This window comes from Chlorocebus sabaeus, chromosome 24 (assembly GCF_047675955.1).
Source record: "Chlorocebus sabaeus isolate Y175 chromosome 24, mChlSab1.0.hap1, whole genome shotgun sequence".
Classification (NCBI taxonomy): domain Eukaryota; kingdom Metazoa; phylum Chordata; class Mammalia; order Primates; family Cercopithecidae; genus Chlorocebus; species Chlorocebus sabaeus.
The window spans coordinates 15,178,143-15,186,117 of record NC_132927.1 but is presented as its reverse complement, the minus strand read 5'-3'; the positions used below and the strand labels follow the sequence as shown (position 1 = coordinate 15,186,117).

General features: G+C 41.0%; 1 pseudogene; it reads right to left on the bottom strand.

Moving 5' to 3' along the window:
• Nucleotides 1-393: 393 nt before the first annotated feature.
• LOC103228863 (keratin, type II cytoskeletal 8 pseudogene) lies at nt 394-1,873 on the bottom strand (annotated as a pseudogene).
• Between the last annotated feature and the right edge of the window lie 6,102 nt (nt 1,874-7,975).

Below are 7,975 nucleotides of genomic sequence, written 5' to 3'. Positions count from 1 at the left end.
TTCCCAATTGAGTTTTCTCTGATTACTAAGGCAAGTCACATCTTATAATAAACAGTGGGGGGCATTATCCATAGAAGGGGAGAAGTAAGGCTGTTTGTCCTCAGTTATTTATTTATTTATTTTTTGGGCAGAGCTAGCTGAGGTTTTATTTTGAAAACACACACACACACACACACACACACACACACACACACAGAGCAATTGAATTGTTTTGTAGCTGGAGGCATGGGCAAGGGGGTTCCCCAGTCAGTAAACTCCCCTGCCAGTGGGCTGAGGGCTAGGGCTGAGCCTCAGGTGGGTCTCCTGTTCCCTGTGCTCCCCTGCACAGCGGCCTCCTTTCAAGGCTCTGGGGCAGCCGCAGGAGGGGTAGGCTGGAGGGGCTGCCGCAGCTGTTCACTTGGGCAGGACATCGGAGGACTCCGACACCAGCTTCCCATCGTGGGTCTCGATCTTCTTCACAACCATGACCCTAGTGGAACTGGTTTGGCTGAAGGAGCTGGAGCCCGCAACAGAGCCAAAACTGGAGCCCAGGCCATAGCTGAGGCTGGGAGTTGTGAGGTCCCCCTAGGCCGAGCTCAGCTCACCTGCATAGCCGCTGGTGGTCTTCCTATGGATACTCATGTTCTGCATCCTAGACTCCAGCTGGTTCTCCTCGCCCTGCAGCAGGTTTCTGTAGGTGGCAGTCTCGATGTCCAGGGCCAGCTTGATGTTCATCAGCTCCTGGTACTCGCGCAGGTTCTGCTCCAAGTCCTGCTTGGCTTGCTGCAGGGTACCCTCTAGCTCGGACAGCTTGGTGTTGGCATCTTTAATGGCCAGCTCCCCGGCTGTTCAGCAACTGTGATGGCGGCCTCCAGGGAAGCCCTCTGGCCTTTGAGGCCCTCAATCTCAGACTAGAGCTGGCTGATGTTCTGGTTCATCTCGGAGATCTCAGTCTTTGTGCACTGCAGGTCATCCCTGTGCTTCCCAGCCAGCGTCTGCAGCTCCTCATACTTGATCTGGTACATGCTCTCAGCCTCAGCCCTGCTTCACTTGGTGACCTCCTTCTACTGCACCTTGACCTCAGTGATGATGCTGTCCATGTCCAGGAAGTGGCTGTTGTCCATGGACAGGACCACAGACGTGTCCCAGATCTGGGACAGCAGCCTCCGGATATCCTCTTCATACAGCTGCCTGAGACAGTTGATCTCGTCAGTCAGCCCTTCCAGGTGAGACTCCAGCTCTAACTTGTTCACATAAGCTTCATCCACATCCTTCTTGATGAGGACAAATTCATTCTCCATCTCTATATGCTTATTGATCTCATCCTTGTACTTGTTCTTGAAGTCCTCCACCAGCCCCTGTATGACGCCAAGCTCTGCCTCCAGCTTCAGCTTCTCCTGATCCAGAGTCTCCAGCTGCCACCTAAGGTTGTTGATGTGGCTCTGGAACATGTTGTCCATGTTGCTCCAAGCCCTCTTCTGCTGCTGCAGGAGGCTCCACTTGGTCTCCAGTATCTTGTTCTGCTGCTCCAGGAACTGTACCTTGTCGATGAAGGAGGTAAACTTGTTGTTGAGGGTCTTGATCTGCTCCTTCTCCTGTGTGCACACTGCCTGGATGTTGGGGTCCACCTTCAGGTTAAGGGGGCTCAGCAGGCTCTGGTTGACTGTGACAGCGGTGATGTCTCCCATGCTGCTGGCCCCACCATAACTTCCACCCAGGCCACACTGGAAGCTGCTGCTGCCCACTTGGGAGAAGCTCGAGGAGCTGATGAGGGCACTGGGCCCACTCTTGTAGGAGTGGCTGCTGAAGGCCCCTGGCAGAGAGGTGACACCTTGTAGGACTTCTGGGTCACCCTGATGGACATAGTGGAGGCAGGCAGACTGAACCAGGCAGAGATTCCAGAAGGGGCGGATAAGCTGCTTCTTGGTCTAGTTATTTCTTTTAGTATTCTTAACTTCCCTCCTGGTTCCTAACATGCTGGGATACACAGCCTGGGCTGCTGAGCATTTAAAGTTCCTTATCTGGATTAGGGTGCTAAAAATATGTGTCTACTCCAATGTCCAGTGATTATACATCAGAAATATGGTGAACAGCAATATTAATTTAGTTGGGAAAAGCATGTTCTTTCAGGGTAAAAAAAATTCAGATTGGGAATCTTAGTTCAGCTACTTCCTAGGTGAGTTTGTATTGATTGATTGAATCTGCCTACTAGGAAATAAGCAAGTTTTTTTTTTTTTTTTTTTTAACTTCTTTGAGTCACAGGTTCTTGTCAATCAATTAAGGGCAATACTACCACGCAGAATAGTTGTGATCACACGAGATAATGTCTACAAAGTGCGTCACATGGTATCTGATATGGAGTAAGCATTCAGAAATGATAGAAATTATTATAATTACATAATACATTTGTGGAAGAGGAAGAATTCCAACTTTTATTATCTGCTCATATCCCATTCTCCAAATGAGACTGCAGAATTTCTAAGTCAAAGGACAATACAGATTATTAGTGTGGAAAAAATAAGCTCGTATATCAAAATACAGGATGTTAACTGGGCACAGTGGTATGCACCATAGTCGTAGCTACTTGGGAGGCTGAGGCAGGAGGATCACTTGAGCCCAGGAGTTGGAGACTATAGTGTGTTATGACTGCATCTGTGAATGGCCACTGCCCTCCAGCCTGGGCAACACAGGAAGACCCATCTCTAAAATAAATATACATACATTCATTTGTATATAAAAAGGGGAAAAAAAAACACCCTAAGAAGTTATTGGTATCAATGAATCATCTTAAGAGAGGACCAGAAAGGTGGAAGGATGCAGGCTAATAGATGGATTTAGGATATTTACTGCCTGTGTCTCCTACTTACTCTAGATGGCCAGTAGAGCTGCTCTTCCCTTTCAATTTTAGTAACACCTCTTCTGGGCCTGCCTTGAATCTTCCATAGGGGATTCTTTTGGCTTATCATTTTATGGCTTACTTGACCTTCATTATTAAGAAACAAAATGGAAACAAAACAATTCTGAACAGAGGACATCAGTGTGCTATGCAGAGCATCATGTTTTCACAATCAACTTACTCATTTGCTCTAAAGTTCTTCGTAGTTTGAGTTCTGAGATATCTAACAGGATGAAGTTTGTTAGAGAATGAAATGAACAGAATGACATTTTATAACAGAATGGCATTTCATAACAGAATGAAAACAACCAAAATGATCATTTCAACAAGCTTCCTCTAATTGCCTTTAGAGAACGTGGCTTCCTCTGCTTACTTGAATATCTAAATAAAGGACAAAACATTTGTAATTTTAATATTAAGAATATACTCAGGGCATATAATTTTGGTCAGACTGACACCTGATAATTTCAGAAATGGTTAGAGCATATCCTTATGGTTTCACAGTTTAAAACTTTTTTTCTTAAGTTTGTTGAATAGAAATCTTAGACACAGTAAATGATAATGTTAAAAACAAATAAGTTATTAGAAGAGGCTATGAATCAGTGTAGTCTACCCAAGGTCATATCTGTTAGTAGGCCTACTGGGGGCTCAGGAGCTATTTAGAATGCACCCAATTGTTCTCAGAAGGCCAGATGTCTCCTATGTCCTGTGAGTCTCCAAGTTCTCCTTGAAACCACATATCTAGCTACTCAGAATGGGGTGTGCTTTGCAGACATCACACAAAGGTGTAATTGGCCAGTAAGTACGTTGTTGTCCCTCTCCCTCATCATTCCATTGTCCTTGTATTCTCTTCTCTTCCTTAAAGAAAAAAAATATACATAATTGTGGTCAATACTGTACTTACTCACATAATAGAAGTATATAGTACTCAGACAGAGAATATATGATATATGTCCTGGAGTTGTAAAAGGAAGAGGAAAATCAGAGAAATGTGGTGACCTGGAATCCAAGAGGAGAAAGCATTTTGAGAAGCTGGTAGTCAATAATGTCTACTAGAACAGACAGGCCTTGAAAACTAAGGGTTAAGAAAATGCTACTGGATTTGGTGAGGTCATCGATCAGCCTTGACAGATTTCAGAATAAAAGTTGTTTGGGAAGCCTGGTTTTATTTTTTATTTTATTTTATTTTATTTTATTTTTATTTATGAATGTGGGGTGGGAGGGGCTGGTTATGACAGGAATTTTAAGGTGTGTGTGTGTGAGAGCATGAAAACACTGTATTTAGAATATCTTTTAAAGAACTTTGTGAAAGGAAGGCTACATTGAGGATGGCGGCTGGAGAGAGATGTGGTAACATCAGTGAAACACAGCTTTTCAGCCGGTAACACCTGAATACCTTTGAAGACCTGGAGGCTCAAACCTGTGTAGAAGTTGAGGAGACAAGAATGGGCAGATACAAGAACTAGATCCTCTAGGAGTAAGGAGTGACTCTTACTTTATATTTTTACTTTGTAAACATTCAAGATATCAGCATTTATTAGAAAAAGTCAAGAATGGTGATATAGTCTTTGTAAAATGGTAGCAGGTATGCAAAGGACCCTTACTTACAACTTGATGACTAAAAACGAATGCTGACAGTACTGAGCAGGACCTAGTCTACAAAGTTTGCCTATCAGGAACACATTTTAAACAGAAGCTAAGCTATTGTTCCTAGTAATAGGAAGAACTTGTTAAAGTTTCAGGTTAGATTAGTTCTCTGAGGGTGGAGCCTATTATGGATAGTCTACGTCAACCTGTCATGTTCTGCTGCCCAAATATGGTAAATTCTCCCATTGGAACGTAGAACTGAAAAACGGTGTCATAAATAACAATTCCAGGCTGTCAGCGTGGAGTGATCACTGCTCCCACCCTCCTGGTTCTACTCTTATTCTAAAGGTCAAATAAATTCTGAGAGTATTTATGTTCTATTCAGATTAACAAATTGAGATTTTGGCCTTTTTCTCTAGTTGCCTGTTCCTTTACTCAAAATTAATTTGTTACAAGGCACAGTGAGTTAATTAGTATGATTAGCTCCCTTGTCTTCATGCTTGCATTTTTAAGGACTTCAAAGTCAAGGTACTGCTTACACAGATGATTATTTGCAGACAGTTAATTCTTGAGTTATTGTCTTGGGATGGCCATTATCATATTATTAGCATGCCTTTTATATTTCTTGATTTTTAAAGAAATGTTTCATTTTTATATTCTAGTTTAGAACTTTCATTGTCAGTAAATATTACCAATGAGCTTCTGTTCTGTCAACATTTTCGTGTCACATATTTTCAAAATATGAGATTTCAAATTCCAAAATAATTTGTTTCTATAAGTTTAGGGAAGTGGTGGTAGTAAGCATTTCATTAATAAAGTTGTTGTTATAATGAGTAATCAATGTGTATTCAGTGTGTACCTGTTGATAATTTGAAGCAGAACAAAAGAGGGGGAAAAGAAAAAGAATGCACCACTAGAGGCCACTCTGATCTTAAAGCTTGAACCAATGAATGACAATTGCAACAATGACAATGGTGGTGACATCTATAGACACTTTATTTATGATAAAATGGAGGTAGTTTGTGTGAATATAATATTCTAAATTTAGGACATGAAATTTTAAGCTTGATGAGATTTTGTCTGAACATGATTTTTTTCAGATGCTTTGCAAATACTTTGTATTAGTTGGTATTACTAAATCATTTATGAAATTAGCAAATGTGGAAGTAATGCTAACTTTTGTAAAGGAGAAAGGTGTGGTTTGATGATCCTAAGATACAGAGTCATCAATTTAGCATTGACATCAACTTTCACTATCATAGTAATAAAGCTATTGAACTATTCTTCTCTGGCTTGGTTATCCAGAAGAGATATCTCTTTCTCAGGAGTGTCATAAAAGATACTTGGTTAAAGTGTGAATAGTGTCCTGATTACAGTAATTGTTAAATATTATTATGTAAAGCGAGGTAATGATAGTAAAAGTAAATGAAATGCATGAATGAAGCAGTTACCTGGTGATCAAACTACAAATAAAACATCAGTCCTGTGTGGTAATTAAAAATTCTCTCTTTACAGAGTATTTCCAAATAAATAAGTCAAAGACAGTTTTCCCGAATTGTTGGTATTTGGCTTTCAATAGTTACTGGTTCACAAAAAGCCACTTGATTACCAGACTAATCTAATTGACCTAGGATAGCAGTGAGAGAGCTGTAAGGGGCTCTCTCTTCTTCACCTAGAAGACCTTACTGAACAAAATCTAGCAGATCCTTGAAATTGTTAGCAAAGCATAAGGATATGTACATATGTGTAGGTTCAGCAATACACATATATCTCATTGGAACTTCAAAGACACTCATGATCAAAAAAGGGTTATATCCACTCTTCTAGGGTATTTGATAGTGGCAATGGCTAAAATCGTATCCAAGGGCTTGATTGAAGGTAAAAATCAGTGAGAATGAACATCAAAAGCAACTTTCAGTGGAAAAAGTGACAAAGGGTCAACCTAAGGTCTCAACAGGAACTTTGGTTGTCCTATGTAAAGCAATAAAGGCATTCCTTAGGACAACCTATACATATATGAGGGCCAACAATTTTTTGTTTAGGTTTTTAAGCTCTATTTTAAAAATCACATCTTCCCTCAAGTGCTGCAAACAAAAAATAATTCCAGTCCTTTTACTTGCAAAATTGTGGTCCCTTTCTCTCTACCTTTCCCGAAACCAAAGGCCTGCGTGTGATCTTTGAACAAACTCACCCAACCTAGCAAAGTCATGATGCATTATTCCATAATGGGTGGACCAGTGGAAGGGCTACCGTTACAGAATAATTTTTCTTGGACTAGAAAGGTTTCCTAGGAGAATGAAGACAGAAGTTAAGAATATTGAAGAATTGGAAGAATTCATGCATTTGGTTAAAATGAAGAGACACTGCCTCCTGGAGGCCTGTATTGGGATGGCCGTGGTACAGTGTGAGGAAACAAGTAGGGAGTAGGTTACATTCCCAGCCTAGATGGAATCAAAGCTTACTCCAGCCATGGCTGAGAGTGTGTCTGGAGACATAGCTAAGAGAGAATTTATATTTTCTGACTGACTGACAGTGAAAAATGAATGTTTTCACACTGGGGTAACTAAAATTTGGGGCAGTCATCTTTATTCACATCTGAATAAAACACCAATTCACGACGGGCTTCAGGTTGCTTAGTCAATCAGTTATGCGGCCAAAACTGCTGCATCTGAGTCTCTTCCTCTCAGCTGGGCAGTTCCGTTTGGTTGTTTTTATTAGGTCTCAGTGTTACCTCCCCTGTGTTTTTCTTCTGTTATGTGCTCCAGCAGGACAGAATTATTGGATCTGTACCGTCTTTGGAACGTAATTATTTTTCTGTCTCACATGCTGCATTGATATATCCAGGTTTCCAAACATATGTGTAGTTACAATTACACTGTGAATTTAAACTACTTAAATCCTATTTTAATCTAGCAAAGATTAAAAATGTTAATAACAACAGCACATGAAGATTGTATTTTGGATTATAATTTAGGAGAGTGTACCTGTGATGGTTAATACTGAGTGTCACCTTGATTGAATTGAAGGATTCAATCAAGGATTAAATTATCGATCCTGGGTGTGTCTGCGAGGGTGTTGCCAAAGGAGATTAACATTTGAGTCAGTGGGCTGAGAAAGGCAGACCCGCCCTTAATCTGGGTGGGCACAAATCTAATTAGCTGCCAGCACAGCTAGAATATAAGCAGGCAGAAAAATGTGAAAAGAGAGACTGGCCTAGCCTCCCAGCCTACAGCTTTCTCCCATGCTGGATGCTTCCCGTCCTCAAACATTGCACTCCAAGTTTTTCAGTTTGGGAACTGGGACTGGCTCTTTTTGCTCCTCAGCCTGCAGATGGCCTATTGTGGGACCTTGTGATCATGTGAGTTAATACTTAATAAACTCCCCATTATATATATGTCTATTCCATTAGCTCTGTCCCTCTAGAGAACCCTAATATAGTACCCACTTAGACTATTAAATAATTAGTCATCTTAAGGAAAAGAAAATAGCAACACATACTTAAATTGAGTGGTA